Source organism: Cricetulus griseus (assembly GCF_003668045.3).
Source record: "Cricetulus griseus strain 17A/GY chromosome 1 unlocalized genomic scaffold, alternate assembly CriGri-PICRH-1.0 chr1_0, whole genome shotgun sequence".
Classification (NCBI taxonomy): domain Eukaryota; kingdom Metazoa; phylum Chordata; class Mammalia; order Rodentia; family Cricetidae; genus Cricetulus; species Cricetulus griseus.
Genome location: NW_023276806.1, coordinates 168,719,535 through 168,739,583, shown reverse-complemented (window position 1 = coordinate 168,739,583; position 20,049 = coordinate 168,719,535). Strand labels below are relative to the sequence as shown.

The 20,049-nt window shown below is 37.7% G+C and overlaps 1 pseudogene; it reads left to right on the top strand.

Annotated features, from left to right (window-relative positions):
• The first annotated feature begins 18,539 nt into the window (after window positions 1-18,539).
• LOC118239481 lies at window positions 18,540-19,160 on the top strand (annotated as a pseudogene).
• The last annotated feature ends 889 nt before the right edge of the window (window positions 19,161-20,049 follow it).

Below are 20,049 nucleotides of genomic sequence, written 5' to 3'. Positions count from 1 at the left end.
TTACAGTTCCTTTCTATTGGGGATATAGCAATATTAAACACTAATGTGAAAATACACCTGTGATAGAATTTTAGACTTTGGGTATATAATAAGAAGTGGTGTAGCTGAATTATATTGTTCTCATGGTTTTCTTCAGTGGCTGCTCCAGTGTGCACTATCCCAACAGTAGAGAAAATCTCACATATATTAAAAAAAACTATGAAAATAAATCCAAAGTTTTAAATGACCACAGCTTTACATATTTAGGTTATTTAGGTTTGTTTGAGTACAACTGATGTTTTCTAGTGCAAAATTCATGTAACTGAAAAACAGAAACTGTAACTTTTTTTCTATAAAATAAGGCACTTAAAGAGGACATGGCAAAAGTGTATGCTCAAGCATAAGTTAATTACATTTTGTCCCAGAAATACTGAGGAATTCTTAATCAACATTAGTGAAAAAATTTAAATGGATGCAAAATATTGATATATGCTCTCTCCCATTTTAAAATCCATGTGTGACTGTAGCTCTCTCTCTCTCTCTCTCTCTCTCTCTCTCTCTCTCTCTCTCTGTGTGTGTGTGTGTGTGTGTGTGTGTGTGTGTGTGTGTGTGTGTACACATACATCCATAGTATATAAATGGATGTCAGAGAACAACTTTGTGTATTCAATTGTCTCCTTTCATCTTTATGTGCCTTCTGATGATTTAACTCAAATTTCTAGCCTTGAGTGGCAAGTGCTGAGACATCTCTCTGGTTCAGATATTCCTTTATACTATTTATTCCAGTAAAGTACTAGAGAAAATACCGATTTACATAAATATATTTGTTTCTTTTCTGTAGCTGCAATGAAATATTTTCCTCCAACCAAAGGAAAATAAGAGGAGTAATGGTATGGTTTTCCTGCCATTTCAGGGTATAATCCATCATTGCATAGTGATGGGGGATGTCCTTCTGTATGTTGTGAATATATGTTCCTCTTATTGGTTGATGAATAAAGCTGTTTCAAACAATGGGCAGGCAGGATGTAGCCAGGTAAGAAGTATAGACAGGACGACCAGACTAGGAGAAAGCTGGGAAGAGGAAGTAAGAGAACAAGTTGCCAGTGAGACACCTTATAGCTGCTGAGGTATCCATAGCAGGAATCCAAGACCATGTAGAGATACACAGTTAGAAATGGGTTAATAATTTTGAGAGAGGTAGCCAATAAAAAGCCTGAGCCATTGGCCAAATAGTTTATAATTAATATAAGCCTTTGTTATTGATTTGGGACTAAATAGCTTCTGGTCCAGGCAGAAACTTCTGCCAACACATGAATTCAAAGTTGCAGGAACAAGAAACATTTGATCACTCCACACCTACAGTCACAGAGAATGAATGAAGGCATTCATTCTCATTTGCCTGCTTCTTTGTGCTGTGCTTGGTTTCTCTATTCATTTTAGGATCTCAGCCAAGAGAATGCTGATGCCCTGAGTATGCTGGGACTCCCTACATCAATAAGTTTAAGTCAATCCCCACAGACATGCCCACAAGCCAACCCAATGTAGACAATCCTTGTTAACATCCTGGTCTCTAGTATATAACTGTGTCACATTGACAATTAAGATTACATCACACCACTCCATTACATAAACAATAAATAATTATATTCAAACTGGTACATTCTTTCATAATAATCTGATTTTAACATTGATGAAATTTAGTTTTGAAGTTTGTGCCTTCCTTAATTATAGCAATAAGAAGAACTTATGTTCTGTCAGAGAATATTCATTGTTTTAACAAATATCACTTTGGAAAAGTTTTGTTAAGTAAACCGTTTTAATTTTAAAAGGATCTTTTTTCATTTTACATACCAATTCCATTTCCCACACCCTCCTCTCCTCCTGCTCTCCGCACCTTGCCCCCACCCCCATACACTCCTCAGATAGGGTAAGGCTTCCTACAGGGAGTCAATGAAGTCTGGCACATCACTTTCAGGCAGGACTAATCACCCCTGCCCCCTTTATATAGGCTGAGCAAGATACCCCATCAAAAAGAATGGGCTCCAAAAAGCCAATTGAAGCACTAGGCCCCCTGAACATGGGTTTTAGGAGACCTGGGCAGTCTATAGGGCCTCTGGTAATGGAACAATATTTATCTCTAGTGTACAAATGGACATTGGGAGCCCATTCCCCATAGAGGAATATTCTCTCACCCTAGACACACGGAGGAGGGCCTAGGCCCTGCCCCAAATGATGTGACAGACTTTGATGATTCCCCCATGGAAGGCCTCACCTTTTCTATGGAGCAGAAGAGGGAAGGGATGTGTGTTGGTGGGGGCATGGAAGAATGGGAGGGAGAGGGAACAGGGATTGATACATAAAATAAGATTGTTTCTAACTTAAATTAAAAAAGAATAAAAGATTTTAAGTAACATATTTAAAAAGCCAGTAACTGAATTAAATTTGTTTCTGTTAGTTATTATTGTCTCTCAAAATCCTATGTCATAACTAAGCCTACCGTGTGTAATATATAAAAAATGCTCCACATCTCAAAGCCAAGAATAACAAGCCAAGGGCCTTTGAGCATCTCTAGCAGCCATTACTATTGTTCTCACCCTCCTGCTTTATTCTAGCTTTGATCAAACCCTGGTTCCCAGAGTAGATCTTATTTTGCTGTCATATTGCCCATTGCATTCATAGCCTGATTCTTCTGTTACTGGCAACGATTCATAACACTTATTAAAATTTATGGCTTAGTAATTCCTTTTAAATTGGGAGATTAAGAATGCCCTGTTCTCAACACCAAGTATTAAATCTCTTCTTACCTCAATCCTTCTAGCCTGAAAACATTTTTACAAAAATCCCCACTTATTTGCATTGAGTTAACTTCAGTTTAGTCCTGTGGTAGCATAGTTTCTTAAATGTGTAATCACTTTAAACAATGGAAAATTGTCTTGTTTGGTTTTGGTGGGGATTTTTTTGATTGCTTGTTTGTTTTTTGTTATGTTCATCATACTTAGTTCTTTACCTGATCAAAAATGTATTCTCTTCTCCGTATTGATTTCAGAAAGCTGCTCCTTCCAACCTTTGATTTATAACATTCCTTAAGTGGATTACATTGGTTGGGGGCAGGTGGGCATGGAACAGAAGGATTAGGTGGGGGAGAGAATGATGGAGGGAGAGAGTACAGGGAAAGATAACTGGAATAGATGGGCATTTAGGGGGAGACATGGGAACCATAGCAGTGGAAAATTCTTCGAATGTATGAGGCTGACCATAGCAAGGACTCATAGAAATAGAGGTCATGGAGCCTAAATGGCATCTTCTGAAACCAAGCTAGACTGGGATACCATCTCAGTCACAAAAGCTTCATACCACAGCCTAGCCTGCCTGCAAGATCCTCTGGGGCAATGATGGCTCAGAGCTTGTGGGAGTGGCCAACCAATGACTGGTCTAACTTAAGGGAGGATCCAGGAGAGGGAGCACATGCCCAACACTGCTTAGATGAACAGCCTCCTGAAGCTGGATGCCTCAGGTACCTAGGAAAGAATGGAACAGGACTGAGCAAAATATATAAATAAGTCAACAAAATTATCCCCAATGATATTGTGCTGTTCCCATAGATGGGTGCCTAATCCAGTCATCATCAGAGAGGCTTATTCCAGCAGCTCGGGGAGCAGATGCTGAGACCCACAGCCATACATTAGGCACAGAAAAATGGGAGGGAGGATTGTAGGAGCCAGTATATTCAAGGATGCTAGGAGAACACAGCCCACAGATTCAACTAAGCAAGGCTCATGGGGGCTCATAGATACTGAAGTGAAAAAAAAATCACAAAGCCTGTGTGGCTCTTCACCAGGATATCTGCATAAATTGTTTGTTTAGCTTGGGTTTTTTATTGGACTCCTAACAATGGAAGTCAGGTGTGTCTGACTCTTTTATCTGCCCCTAAGAACATTTTCCTCTTACTGAGTTGCTTAGTCCAGCCTTGATATAAGTGCTTGTTACTAACCTTGCTGCATCTTGTTACACCATGTTTAGTTGATGTGCTTGGGAGAACTGATCTTCTCTGAAGAGAAATGGAGGAGCAGAGGATCTGGAAGAGAGGGGAGATGAATGAGGAGGGGATACTGGGAGGAGGGGGCGTACTAGAAGAAGGGGGAGGCTGAAGTTGGGATCTATTCTATGAGAGAAGAATAAAGAAAAACAAATATTACCTAAGTGTTAATTTTCTTAAAAAATCATTTCAGAGTTTTCAGACCCTTATATAATATATTTTATCAAACTCATTCAGATTTGAGTTCCAGTTCTTGTTGCAAAAACTACTGGGGAAATCAATCCATGACCTTATAGAATAAAGAGAATGAATTTTGTGAACAGAAAACAAGCTCTGCCATACTGTGAAACTCAATTCTTTTTTAAAATAAATAATGAAATTGTTTTAATTATTTTACATCCCACCATCAATTTTTCCTTCCAGTCCCCTCTCCAGCCCTCCTGTCCTGTCCCCACCCCTGAGTCTACTCCTTCTCAATTTCTGTTTAGGAAAGGGAAGGTCTCCCCTGATTATAAACAAAACATAGCATATCATATTATAGCAAGACTAAGCAACCCCCCCCTCCATGTACTAAGGCCAGGCAATAAGACTCATTATGAGGAATAAGGTCCCAAAAGCCTGACAGGGTCAGAGAGAGCTTCCACTGTTAGGTGTCCCACAAGAGTACCAAGATGCACAATTGTAACATATATGCAATGCTTAGGTCAGTCCCATGCAGGCTCCTTGGAAACCCAGTCTTTAATGATGTATAATTTGCTCTTTTTTTCTTCTATTCATTTCCTTCTTGAGCATTCTCCACTAGTTTCTCCACTCTCCCCAAAGCCCTCACTCCACCCCAAACATTTTTATGTCATTGAATTTGATGCTTTTCTCTTATCTTGACTATAGTGGTCTAGTTTATGCATTTCCAGAACTTGCTCATATTTTGACTTTTATTTTATCTTCAATTTTGGGAGTCATCATTTGAAACATATTATTCTGAATACTCACTCAGAATTTTCCTTATATTATTTTATTTTATTGATATAAAAACCAACTTACAAACAACCCTTCTGAGAGAAAAGCAGAGCCCATCATAAGACTGCCATCAGAGACCTTAGCTTTAAGGTTAGGGGCCACTAAGTTGCCTGTATATTCAGATCACCTGGTGTCTGTCATTACCTTCTAAAGTAGGATTAATATACTAGAATAAATAATGGGATTCAGTAAAGTGCCACACAGACAACTACTGTTGTGTTGCAACAAAAAGAATGCAAACAAGAGCCAGCCACATGGAGAGGTGCACAGGGCAGGATACCCCGATATCTCAAATGCAAACCAACTATTTCCATCTTCCATTCAAGTCAGAAGTAGTCAGTGATTCACAACAGCAGTATGCATTACCAACAAGGTATGTTGTCCCAAGGTTCTGTGTCTAGTTTTTATTAGCAAGGAATGACCAGGCTGCACATGAATGGCACAGGCATTCCAAAAATTTAGAGAGCATATCCCAGGAATGTCAAGACCAGCTGAATTCTTTTACCATGAATAATTACTGTGAAATGGTCTTGTGTGTTTATTTTCAGTTTCTTCCTAAAAAATATGTTTCTGGAATCCAGAGAGTATTGTCTGTTTAATTAGTTCAGAAGAAAGCCAAGTAACAGGTGCTCCATAAGTGCTTATGAAATGAATGAATTATATCATCATTGTGACTCAATAATCCCTTAGGGGAGTTGTCTGCCAGTTGGTTCTAGAGTGTTATTAGAGAGGTATGTGGTGACTAAATAATATCCTCAAGATTATCATGTAATTACATAATATTTTCTGGTCATGAATTATGTACTACTGATTGGACTAGTTGAATCTTTATTTTTAAGGTTTGTTTATTTTAGCACAACAACCACACTTTCTACCTTAGAATGCTGTGTGAGGATAAAACAAAATTCTATCTGAAAAACTATTTGAAAAGGACTTACTCTTTACAAACTTGAACAGTTGTTTTTTCATTATTAGAAATACTATAATAGTGTGGCCTAAGTACTCGGATATGGAAATGGGAGAGTAGCTGAAATAAATCCACATTATTTTTAACCTTAAAGCTAAAATTGTGACTAAAAGTGTACATTAAATATGGCTCTGGTAGCTCCTTATTATACTATTTGGTTTAATTTGAAACTCATCATATTACATTAATGTAGGACATTCATATAATCTATGCTTCAAAACTAAACAAAACACATGTGCATAAAATATACATGTGTAGAAGGTTATAATAAATACTCTACAAGGTAAGTAATATATTTGTCCAAATTCTCTATAACCTAAACACCTGGTAACAATGACATAAAATGAGTATCAGAATGAACAGGATATTTCTGTATTAAACATTAAAATGTGTGTATACATAAGTATATAATACCTTAGTTAGGGGATACACATTTAAGAAATTATTATAAGGGACATGGTGCTGAGCCAACAACATTGAAAAATTCATGACTAGTACATTTTAGGTACAGACAACTTCATCTGTGTAGAAGTTTTCCTTACAACAAGTATACAACTTAGTCAAAATGGATTTCAGTAACTTCAAAGATATTTTAAATACACATTTATTAGTTTTATGGTTGAAAAGCAAAATTAAGTTCAGGAAGTGGTCTCCTGTACCAATTCATTCAAGGGTACCTCCCACATTTTCTTCTAAGAGGTTCCAAGTGGCTGGATTTTGTTGATATCTTTGATCCATTTGGATATTGTGCATGGTGATTGATATGGATCGATCTGCAACCTAATACATGTCAGCATGCAGTTATGCTGCCACCATTTGTTGAAGATGGTTTCTTCTTTCCACTGTAAAACTTAAGCTTCTTTGTCAAAAATCAGGTGTTCATAAGTGTGTGGGTTAGGGTTAGGATTTTCAATTCAATTTTATTGGTCTACCTGTCTATTTTTGTACCAATATCAAACTGTTTTCAGGACTATAACTCTATTGTAGAGCTTCAAGTCAGGGATGGTGATGCCTCCAGAAGTTCCTTTACTGTACAGGGTTGTTTTGGCTACCCTGGGTCTTTCGTTTCTCACAAAACAAAAGTTGAGAATTGTTCTTTCAAGGTCTGTGAAAAATTGTGTTTGGATTGTGTGGGGATTGCATTGAATCTGTAGATTGCTTTTTGCAAGATTGCCATTTTTACTATGTTGATCCTACCTATCCAATAGCATGGGAGATCTTTCCATTTTCTTGTACCTTCTTAAATTTCTTTCTTTAAGGACTCAAAGTTCTTGCTATACAGGTCCTTCACTTTTTTTGGTTAGTGCTACCCCAAGATACTTTATGTTGTTTGTGATGATTGTAAAGGGTGATGTTTCTCTGATTTCTTTTTCAGACCATTTATCTTCTATATAGTAGGGCTGTTGATTTTGGGAGGTTAATCTTGTATCCTGAACTTTGCTGAAGTGGTTTATCATCTTGTATGAGTTCCCTGGTAGAGTTTTTCCGGGTCACTTATGTAAAATATCATATCATCTGCAAATAGTGAAAGTTTGACTTCTTTCTTTCCAATTTGTATCCCTTTGATCTTCTTTTGTTGTTTTATTGCTCTAGATAGAACTTGAGTATAATATTGAAGAGATATGGAGAGATGGACAGCCTGTCAACAATTAATAAATGAGACCTCGTGAAACTCAGAAGCTTCTGTAAGGCAAAGGACACAGTCAGAAAGACAAAACAGTAGCCCACAGAATGGGAAAAGATCTTCACCCACCCCAAATGAGACAGAGGGCTGATTTCCCAAATATACAATAAACTCAAGAAGCTACCCACCAAAATACCAAACAATCCAATTAAAAAGTGGGGGACAGAACTAAATAGATAATTCTCAATAAAGGAATGGAAAATGTCTGAAAGACATTTAGGAAAGTGCTCAACATCCTTAGCCATAGGGAAATTCAAATCAAAACAACTTTGAGATTCCATCTTCCACCGGCCAGAAGGGCTAAAAATCAAAAACACCAATGACAGTCTATGTTGGAGAGGATGTGGAGAAAGAGTAACACTCCTCCATTGCTGGTGGAAGTACAAATTTGTAAGACCACTTTGGAAATCAGTATGGTGGTTTCTCAGGAAAATGGAGATCAGTCTACCTCAAGATCCAGTAACTCCAATCTTGGGCATATACCCAAAGAATGCACATTCATACAATAAGGACATATGTTCAACTATGTTCATAGCAGCGTGGTTTGTAATAGCCAGAACCTGGAAGAAACCTGGATGCACCTGAACCAAACAATGGATGAAGAAAATGTGGTACATTTAAACACTCAGCAGAAAAAAAAAAAAACAATGAAATCTTGAAATTTACAGGAATTGGAAGAAAACATCCTGAGTGAGGTAACCCAATAACAGAAAGAAAAGCAGGAGCCTTCATCCAGTAGCTGATGGAAGTAGAAGCAGGTACCCACAGCTAAACACTGGGCCATATTCCTGGAATCCAGTTGTGGAGAGGGAGGAGGGATGAGCAAAGAAACCAAGAACATGTTGGAAAAGCCCCCAGAAACAGTTGATCTGACCTAGTGAGAGCAAGGAAACCTTCGTCGAAAAGCTGGGGTACCAGCATTGGACTGAACCAAGCTCACTGAATGTAGGTGCCAGCTGGGAGGCCTAGACAGTCTATGGGACCTCTAAAAGTGGAGCCCATTGTTTATCCCTAGTGCACAAATGGACTTTGGGAGCCCATTCTCTATGGAGGTCCTAGGCCTTCCCCCAAATGATGTGATGAGAATTTTGATGCCCCCCCATGGAGGGTCTCACTATCCTTGAGGAGCAGGTGGGGGTGGGTTGGGGAGTTCAGTGGGAAGCACGGGAGGGTGGGGGATCGAGGGAATGGGAAGTTTGATATGTAAAATACGATTGGCTCTAAAATAAAAAAATATTAAAATTAAGACAATAAATCTCATTTTTGTATCGTTGTAATATATTTTATTAATCATAGGTGAAAAGTATTTTTCTTTACATATTTCACACTTCCATAATGACTTCAATTTCAGAGCAAAGAGGCTTTGCATTTTGGGCAATATCAAGAGGTCCTATACCAAGGTATCTACTAAAGGCTTCCTCTGCAGTAGGTCCTCTTGTGGATATTATGATACAGTATTGAACAACAGAGGGGAATGTGAAGTTTGAATATGCTATGTTAGGGGAAATTCAGTAACTTGAACAACAGCAAGAAAACTAATATTTTACATTTAGTATTCCTACACTCAGTGTTTATTTTGCATTTCCTAATGATAATATATGAGTTTAGTCCTAAGAGCATAACATTCAGCAATGGGAGGCACCTATCATGAGCAAACCAAAGTGGACAGAATAAAATTTCTTTGATAAGATGATTTTAGAAAGACATTACAATTAAGAACATGATAAAAGTTTTAAGTACAGGACAAATGTAACTTTTCACTTTGGCGAATTTGGAAAATGCTGCCTTAGGAATCTCCTGCCCTGATTTAAATGTAAGGAAACTTGACACCTTGTCTGTAGGTCACATCCATAATCTTAAGCCTAAAGCAGGAGCTCTTACTATAAGTTCAAGGCTATCCTGGTCAGCATAGGGCAACATTGTCTTGAAATGAATAAATAAATAAATGAAAATACAGAAAATAAATTTCTAAAGAAGTATAGTGTTTGCTGTTGTTGATTAGAGATGTGGTGATAAAACACATCTCCTGTGATCAAAACCTAATTCCATTCAGTCATAACACCCTTCGTTGCTTCCTCATTAAAGACAAGTCCTACCCAGTATACTTGACAGGATTCACCCCCTAGTATTTTTCTGTCTTCATAATGATGAAATAATCATTTCCCTACTTTTCACATTGTTGCTCTTTTTAATTTTGTAAAGATGAACTCTTTAGAAAAAGACTAGAATGTAAAAGAATTTCTTGATCTTCTCAATCCATCATAAATCTTGGAGTAACAAAATAAGTTGGACACTAAAGGAGCCTGGCACCATTTTCAGTGTTCCTCTACAGCATAGTAAACTTGAACTCTAGGCAAACCAGAAGAAAAAAGTTGTCCTTCTATCAGCAACACAGCCAAACCTTTCAAATGTTGAGGCTGAAATTGGATGTGCTTTTATTTTCTATATCAATTAGGATTATCAGATAAAATACAGAATGGCTAGTTGAATTTGAATTCTAGGCAAAAACTAGTTCAGTTTTAAATTGTAATTCTGTGTTGAAAGTATATAACTTTCAATTATTCTAATCAGTGGAAAAATGATTTACAGGAAATCAAAAATCCCATAGTGCTGATTCTGAAGCATCCCCATAGAGTAACAAGTAGCATAATGTTTTATAATACAGATGAAGTTACTGTACAGCTGAATCTTAACTCTAACACCAAGAAATGCATAAGTACCATCATGATTAATTCCCATGTATATCATGTCTTTCACTTTGCCTGTTTATTGCTACCTATGAAGTTTTGCTAAGTACTTTCTTGAACAATAAGTCTTTACTCCATCCACCTGAGTCCCGCTGCCATGTGGGCACCAGAATAACACACAGAGTTTTATATTAGTTTACAATACTGCTGGCCAAATGATTAGGATATATATATATATATATATATATATATAATATATATATATATATATGTTATGCATCAATAGCAGCAACAGCATTTCCAGGTTCTGCAGTAATTTGAACAAAATTGTAGAGACATCCAGCACTCTCCTTTAAAACAATAGTAAAAAACAAAATCCCCAAAAAACAGCACAGTTCTGTTACTCTTATGGCACCTGGCACCATTTTTTTTTAATTAGCTTCTCAATCATCATCTGGAAGGAAACTATTCTGAGCAACATCATTAAAAACAGCTCTGATAAAGCACGGTCACTATTATGTATCATAAAGCAGGTCCACATATGAGTGAGTACATATCATGTTTGTCTTTTTGTGATTGAGTTACCTCGCTCAGAATGGTTTCTTCGAGTTCCATCCATTTTCCTGCAAATTTCAAGATTCCATTGTGTTTTTCTGCTGAGTAGTACTCCATTGTGTAAATGTGTCACATTTTCTCTATCCATATTTCAGTTGAAGGGCATCTAGGCTGCTTCCAGTTTCTGGATATTACAAATAGTGCTGCTATGAACATCGTTGAACAGATGACCTTGTTTTATGAATGTGCTTCTTTTGGGTATATGCCTAGGAGTAGAATTGTTGGATCTTGTGGTAGACTCATCCCCATTTTCTTGAGGAGTAGCCATACTGATTTCCAAAGTGGCTGTACAAGTTGGGATTCCCACCAGCAGTGGAGGAGTGTTCCTCTTTCTCCTCATCCTCTCCAGCATAAACTGTCATTGGTACATTTGATTTTAGCCATTCGGACAGGAGTAAGATGGTATCTCAGAGTTGTTTTGATTTGCATTTCCCTTATGGCTAAGGATGTTGAACACTTTCTTATGTGTCTTTCAGCCATTTTAGATTCCTCTATTGAGAATTGTCTATTTAGTTCTGTACCCCACTTTTTAATTGGATTGTTTGGTGTTTTCGAGAATAGCTTCTTGAGTTCTTTGTATATTTTGGAGATCAGCCCTCTGTCAGATGTGGGGTTGGTGAATATCTTTTCCCAGTCTGTGGCTGTCATTTTGTCTTGCTGACTATGTCCTTTGCCTTACAGAAGTTTCTCAGTTTCAGGAGGTCCCATTTATTAATTGTTAATCTCAGTGTCTGTGCTACTAGTGTTATGTTCAGGAAGCGGTCTTCTGTACCGATTAATTCAAGGGTATTTCCCACTTTATCTTCTAGTAGGTTCAGTGTGGCTGGGTTTATGTTCAGGTCTTTGGTCCATTTTGACTTAAGTTTTGTGCAGGGCAAAATGATTGGGTCTATCTGTAGTCTTCTACATGTTTGCATCCAGTTATGCCAGCACCATTTGTTGAAGATGCTCTCTTTGTTCCAGATTATATATTTGGATTATTTGTCAAAAATCAGGTGTTCGTAGGTGTGTGGGTTAATTTCAAGGTTTTCAACTGTATTCCATTGGTCTACCTGTCTATTTTTGTGCCAATACCAAGCTGTTTTCAGGACTATAGCTCTGTAATAGAACTTAAAGCTAGGGATGGTGATGCCTCCAGAAGCTCTTTTGTACAGGATTGTTTTAGCCATCCTGGGTCTTTTGTTTTCCCATGTGAAGTTGAGAATTTTCTTTTGTGATCAGTGAAGAAATGTGTTGGTATTTTTATGGGGATTGCATTGAATCTGTAGGCAATTGAATCTTTTCGCAAGGTTGTCATTTTTACTATGTTGATCCTGCCTTTCCAAGAGCATGGGAGATCTTTCCATTTTCTGGTATCTTCTTTAATTTCTTTCTTTAGAGACTCAAAATTCTTATGCAGTTTACCTTCCAGTCCTTTCTGTAGGTCTGCATTGGTGGATATGTATTGTTTGAATCTGGTTTTGTCATGAATATCTTGTTTTCTCCGTCTATAATGTTTGAAAACTTTGCTGGGTATAGTATCCATGGTCTCTTAGTGTAGGTAGAATATCGATCCAGGACCTTCTGGCTTTCAGAGTTTCCAAGGAAAAGTCAGGTGTGATTATGATAGGTTTGCCTTTATACGTTACTTGACCTTTTTCCTTTGCTGCTCTTAATATTTTCTCTTTGTTGTATATGCTTGGTGTTTTGATTATTATGTGGCAATGTGACCTTTTTTTTTTTGGTCCAGTCTATTTGGTGTTCTGTAGGCTTCTTGTATTTTCATTGGCATGTCTTTCTTTAGGTTGGGAAAGTTTTCTTCTATGATTTTGTTGAATGTGTTTTCTGTGCCTTTGAGTTGGATTTCTTTGCCTTTTTCTATACTTATTATTCTTAGGTTTGGTCTTTTCACAGTATCCCATATTTCCTAGATATTTTGTGTTAGGGATTTGTTGGACTTAAGATTTTCTTTGGTTGATGAATCTACTTCCACTAGTGTGTCTTCAACTCCTGAGATTCTCTCTTCCATCTCTTGTATTCTGTTGGTTATGCTTACATCTGTAGTTCCTGATCATTTACCCAGCTTTTCTGTTTCCAGCATTCCCTCAGATTGTGCTTTTTTTATTGTGTCTATTTCAGATTTTAGGTCTTGAACTATTTCTTGTATTTTTTGGTTTGTTTTGTCTTCAATTTCTTTAAGTGATTTTCTAATGTCCTCTTTGAGGTCCTCTATCATTTTCCTGAAGAAGTTTTTAAGGTCATTCTCTTCTGGTTCATATGCATCATGATGTTGAGGTCTTACTGGTGTTTGGTTCCTAGTCTCTGGTGGTGTCATATTGGGTTTTCTGTTGTTCAATGTGCTTTTACCTTGTCCTCTTCTCATCCTTTCTTCTGGTAGGTGTTGCAAGTGTTTCTTGTTCTCCTGGTGGGTGTGGGACCACGGTTCCCTTCTGGTAGATGCAAACAGATTCAATACTCTAATGTCGGTCCTCTTCTCATGGATGGAGGTGTCACTGTTACATGGGTGTTGGCAGTGTTCAGGCGTGCTGGGTCCCACCTGGCCTGCATTGGAGGCAGAGCTGTTACTGTGCATTGGGGTGTCAGATCCAGCTGCTGAACTCCGTATGGCACACAGGTTGCTTGCTTCAGATGACTCTGAGTAGTGAGGACAGAGCAGGAGCCAGAAACAGCCCCATGCCTACCTGGGCAGGCAGATGGAGGCAGGGAGGCCTCTGGGTGTTCACTGTTTGGAACCTGCCACCACCGACCTGGGTCCAGCACACAGGTAGTTTGCCTCAAATGACTCTGACTAGGATTTCTTATATGCTAGCTCAGTCTTAACTATCATAAATCTATATTTGTATAAGACTTATTGTGGAAACCTTCCATTAGTGTTCTCTTCCTGGGATCACATGGCGGCTCCGTAGAGAAGAGTACAAGAGGAAGAAAAAGAAGAGCAAGAGGACGATTTGCTGTTTGTCCCTGCTTATATTCTGAGTCTGTCTGCTATGTCACTTCTTGTCTGGATCACAACACTTCTTTACTACATTTTCCAGAATCCTCCTCAACTCCTAGTCTCACCTATCTTGCTTTCCTATTGGCCAACAGTACTTTATCTAACAACCAATAAGATAAACATATACAGAAGGACATCCACCATCACTTTCTCAACAAACTATTTCTCTACCTAGCAATGATTTTGTTGTATCTATACTTTCTTGTACATTAAGTTATATAATTTCACCATTTATTTATTCGGGTTTTTTGAGACAGGGTTTCTCTGTATACCAGTTCTGGCTGTCCTGGAACTCACTTTGAGGACCAACCTGGCCTCAAAATCAGAGATCTGCCTACTTTTGCCTCCCAAGTACTGAGATTAAATGCATATATTACCACCATCCTGATAATTTCATCATTTGTACCTTGTTGACACACCAGGACAGTTGCACATATGGAATCACAGTAGTTGGTCCAGTATTAAAAGAAGTGTAAATGCAAGACAGATGCAATTCCATCTTGGTGAGGAGTTGGGTATAGAATCCCTAACCTTGGAGCTATTTGCAATTGTTAGGTGCTGGGAGAGGGAAAGACAGTTTTTATCTAAGAGTGTAACCCCTGGTAAGTCAACATTCTCCATAGAATGGCCAAACATCAAGTATTTGGGAGATACAAATTGAAGGCTAAAAACAAAAGTCTGGTGGTTAGGGAAGGGTTGATAGATTTGGAAGATGTTGGGAAAATAGATGAATATAATCAAAATATGTGAAAAATTCACAAACAAACTCTCCCTGTGTATGAGAGAGACAGAGAGAGAGAGAGAGAGAGAATTAGACAATTACTAACATTAACATTGACTTCTATAAAAAGAATGCATTGCTAGATAATGCTTATCCATACCTGTTATTCTCCAATACGATATCTGCCATTGATGAGCAGTTGTTTCTGTTAAGAATCAAAGTTAGCAAGTTTAATATCCCTATTAAGTAAAAATTTTAAATTTTTACTGTGCTCACAAAACCTTACCGTTAGAACATTGAAAGTGATGTTGTTGTGATGCTTAAGGATGGGTTTGTCTAAAATATGTTAATGAAATCTAAAGAGAGTCTTAAATTATCTCAGTTATAACAGCTAAATGTTGGTGGTGGCTGCTTTTCTGAGTGTAGTAGAAGAATCACACATACTGGCCTTGGTTTTGCAAGGAAGGACAGAAACAGAAGATGTGGCCAGCAGTCACAAGGTACTGAAGTCGCAAGTACTGAAAATATTGGTATCTTTTATTCTTCTAAGATTTGCTTTTGCTTCTTTCATGTATATGGCTGTTTTGCTTGCATGTATATATGTATATATGTATATATGTATATATGTATACCATATGTATAACTGGGGCCAATGAAGGCCAGAAGGAGCAATGGGTTTCTGGAAGTGGAATTACACATAAATGTGACCTGCCATGTGAATGTTGATAACTGAACTTGAGTCCTCTACAATAACAGCCATGCTCGTAACCACTGAGCTATCTCTCGAGTCCCTAGAGGCAATATCTTTCAGTAGAATTATTCTTGGCAAAGGTTCTGCAGAGAAGAGTGAGCACAGGCCTACATTTACCTGCTGAGCAAATTGCATAGCATATTGTTTGAAAAACTGTAAATATCTATGAAGGGTGTGAGAATCTTGACATTCCCTGTGAAGACTTGCAGCTCATCCTAAGTAATCAAACAGCTAGTGTAAGTTGCTTCCAAAAGCACTCTAATGAATAGTACTTTAAAACCTATTTGGAACAACTCAAATTTGGTTTGGAGTTAGGAGAAAAGATAATTGTAAAGTAAGTAACTAAATATTTCAGATCTCTAGTTGAGAAACATTTTATTTGTCTCTCCAATGAATGGATATACAACTTTACTTAAAAAGGAATCATGGTGAAAATATTTGGCTGAAGGACCAGTCAATGGCTGTAAGAATAAGAAGTGCAGATCAGGCAGCATAAAATTTATTGAAATGGTGCTCCAATTCATTTGAGGGTGGAAGGATTAGGTATGCTTTCTAACCAAGAGTAATGCATATAATAGGAAATCTGGAAGTTTGGCATGTAGATATAAAATGAATAGACATTTTAATTTAATTTCTGCAAACATTCTTTAACTCTGGTATATATCAAATAGTATTCAGAACCACAGCAACCACAAATAGGATGACTTATGGAATTGGTTCACAAAAATTTGTGGTGGTAGACATCACACACACACACATACACACACACACACACACACACACACACACACACACACACACACACCACTTTATTCATAACACGTGACACTACTAAAACCATATAAAATCTAGTCAGAGCACTTTTGGCTACTAATGTCACTTTCTGAAACAAGAGTAATCTTTAATATTTTTTATAATACTTATCCTTATACCCACAAATAAATGTATCTCACCACTAGTAAAAGAAACTTACTCTTGCAACAGATGGAGATCATTACAGAAAGCCATAACTGGTCAAAGTACAGAAAATAACTGACAATGACATGTCTAAATCCAATTGATATATCTATGACACAAGCCCTTCACCTAACACTCAGAGGACATGGCAGAACGAGGAGTGGAAAAATTGTAAAAGTCAGATAATAAGGACATTAGCAATGAGATTGTTGTTTATATATGACAGGGAAGCTGCAACTAAATGAGACCTGGAAAATAGCACTGGTTGACATGCCTAGGTGGATGGAGAATCTCACAAGGCCCCACACATAAATGAAGAGCTACAGGCAATTGATTATACTGAGAAGGGGAAAATTAGTGTTCCCTTGGTTATTCAACACCAAGAGATTAGCCATAAAAGATGTACATACCAGCAATACTAACCGATTCATCAGATTGTTCGTGTGTGTGTGTGTGTGTGTGTGTGTGTGTGTGTGTGTGTGTGTGTGTGTATAAGAAGACTTCATGAATTTGAGAGGTAATGTGGAGGGGACAGGAGAGGGACTGCATGGAAAAGAAGAATGTTGCACATTCACATATGTGAAATTTTTAAAAATTAAAATAACAAATTCACTAATGCACATTCTTTCTCCAAAGAGCCTAGTGGGCTGACTGAAAATTTCAATAAATAATTGTTTAATGTATCTATAATTGGGTAGAGAAAGCCCTGGGGAGAAAGCAATTAATTCTGCATAAGTAACTCTGGAAGGGTTTCACAGAGTTTGACATGTGAATTTGCTTTGTAAGATAAAATATTAATAAGAAATCAGAAAAGGCAGAGTATGTGAGCCAGAAGTGATAATCTGCAAAACAGGTGCAAATTTTTTGTTATGATTAGGTAATAGTATTTGATGTCTTTTGGTGAACTATAAATTGCATACAGATGCTGATAGTTTTGTGGTAGATAATGATATAAAAATATGAGTTGAAGCCAGATTCTAAATAATGATCTGAATTCTCACTCAGTCTATTTTAACTTAGGTAGAAAGAAGATTTAAGCAATTTATTAGTTTCTGAGCATAAACACTCATTATTATTTGTTGTGTCAATTTTGTAGGATGTGTTGATCCCTACTGACCATGTAGCAAAACCTAGTAAGTACTAGGACACATTTCAAGCCAGAAATAAAGCATAATCTTAGGTGGAAAATACAGTTTACTTTTCGTGATAAATGATTAGGGAGGCAAAAACAAGGACATGTTCATAAAACTATAATGTTCATTTAATTAGCAAATATTTGTTAAACATTTCTGTATGAAGTCATAAGTTAAACCAGACAAAAAAGCCAGTTTTAGTAATACCAGCAGCGGGGAGAAAGAAACAGGTGTGTTCTCCAGGGTTCGCTGCCGATCCTACTCTCCAAGCCAATGACTTAACAACAACAAAAATAGCAGAAAGTACCTATGGAACAGCATCTGAGGTTGTCCTCTGGCCTCTACACATACATCTTCAGATGTGCATGAACACTTGTGTGCATTCACACACACCCACAAACACATGAGCACACACAGAGATACACAGAAAAAGCAGGCAAATGTTCTTTCACTGTTATTTATAATGACTATAATCTGTTATCATAAAAGCAAAAGCAAAGCGGGCTACAGATTCAATAAATCTTTGATAAAATCAACAGAAAAGAGCTCTAGCAAAAGAGAAAATCTGGTGAGAGCTTTTTTAAAGTGAGGGGTCCAAAGAAACATAGTTTAAGAAGCTTCCAAGCATGGAGAAGCATTGTTGTACTTATGAAAACACTGGAAGAAACCAAGGGTGAGGACTTGAGCTTAAGCAAGATCATTATCCCCATATTAGTCAGTAGAGTTAAATGCCTGAATATCTGGGGCATCCTACCACAGAACTGACTTGATATGATTTTGCTGTTTCATTTGGTGTTTTGAAAACAAAAGAGAGAACGGTGCATAAAGGATGACATAGATGTAGTTTGAATGGTGATGGGGTAAAAATGGTTTGGTCCTGGCTCCAGCTCTCACAGCCATTGCAGTACATTGAGCTCCATAGAGACAGGGCTGGGGCAAGCGCGAGCCGGACTGGCAGTGGGCAACTCTGTGCCTCATAGATGAGAATCAACTAAACATGGGCAAAGGATATCCGAAGAAACCGAGAGGTAAAATGTCCTCATAGGCATTCTTTGCGCAGACTTGCCGGGAGGAACACAAGAAGAACCCGGATGCTTCTGTCAATTTCTCAGAGTTCTTGAAGAAGTGCTCACAAAGGTGGAAGACCATGTCTGCTAAAGAAAAATGGGAAATTTGAAGACATGGCAAAGGCTGAGTAGGCAGTTACGAAAGAGAAATGAAAACCTACATCCCCCCTCCCCCGCCCCACCAAGGGGAGAGCAAAAAAAAGTCAAGGATCCCAATGCACCCAAGAGGCCTCCTTCGGCCTTCTTGTTCTGTTCTGGGTATCACCAAAAAATCAAAGGAGAACACCCTGGATTGTCCATTGGTAATATTGCAAAGAAACTTAGAGAGAGATGTGGAACAACACTGCTGCAGAGGACAAGCAGCCCTATGAAAAGAAGGCTGCCAAGCTGAAGGAGAAGTACGAAAAGGAAATTGCTACTTACAGAGCTAAAGAAAAACCCGATCCAACAAATAAAAGGGGGTGGCCAAGGCAGAAAAGACCAAGAAAAAGAAGTAAGAGGAGGATGAAGAGAATGAGGAAGAGGAAGACGAAGATGAAGATGATGAATAAGTTGGTTCTAGCGCAGCTTTTTTTTTTTTTTTTTTTTTTTTGTCTATAAAGCATTTAGCGCCCCCTGTACACAACTCACTTCTTTCAAAGAAAATAATTGAAATGTAAGGCTGCTTAAGATTTTTTTTTTAAACTGTACAGTGTCTTTTTTTTTTATAGTTAACACAGTACCAAATGTGTCTTTAGATAGCCCTATCCTGGTGGTAGTTTTCAATAGCCACTAACCTTGCCTGGTACATTCTGGAGATTGTAAATTGTCATGGAAATTTAAAGCAGGTTCTTGTTGGTGCACAGCACAAATTAGTTATATAAAGGGACGAAAGGTTTTTTGTTGTTGTTTTGGTTTGTTTGTTTGTTTTTTTTCATCTTCAGTTGTCTCTGATGCAGCTTACAAGAAGATAATTGTTCTGTTAACTGAATACCACTCTGTAATTGCAAAAAAAAAAAAAAAAAAAAAACAATGCAGCTGTTTTGTTGACATTCTGAATACATCTAAGTAAATGCAAGTTTGTATTAAAAATTTAAAAAAATGGCTTGGTCACATTAGAGACTCTATGCTTTTAGAAATCAGCAGTATTTTTTGGAAGAGTATATTTATACCATCCTCTCAGAGACTCATGTAGCATCATGGAAGAGGGGGCTGAAGGAATGTAAATAGGAAGGGATATGTGTAGAGATTTATTATGTATGATTTATTAAATCTTTGCTGAGGATTCAGAAAAGCAAATTCAGCCAGAAGCCTCAGAAGTCAGGCACACACCTTTAATCCCAGCAGCCAGAAGCTAGTTGGTGGTGATACACACCCTTAATCTTAGGACTCAGGACTAAGAGGTAGACAGATCTCTTTGAGTCCAAGGCCACCAAGATCTACACAAGAATGAATCTTTGT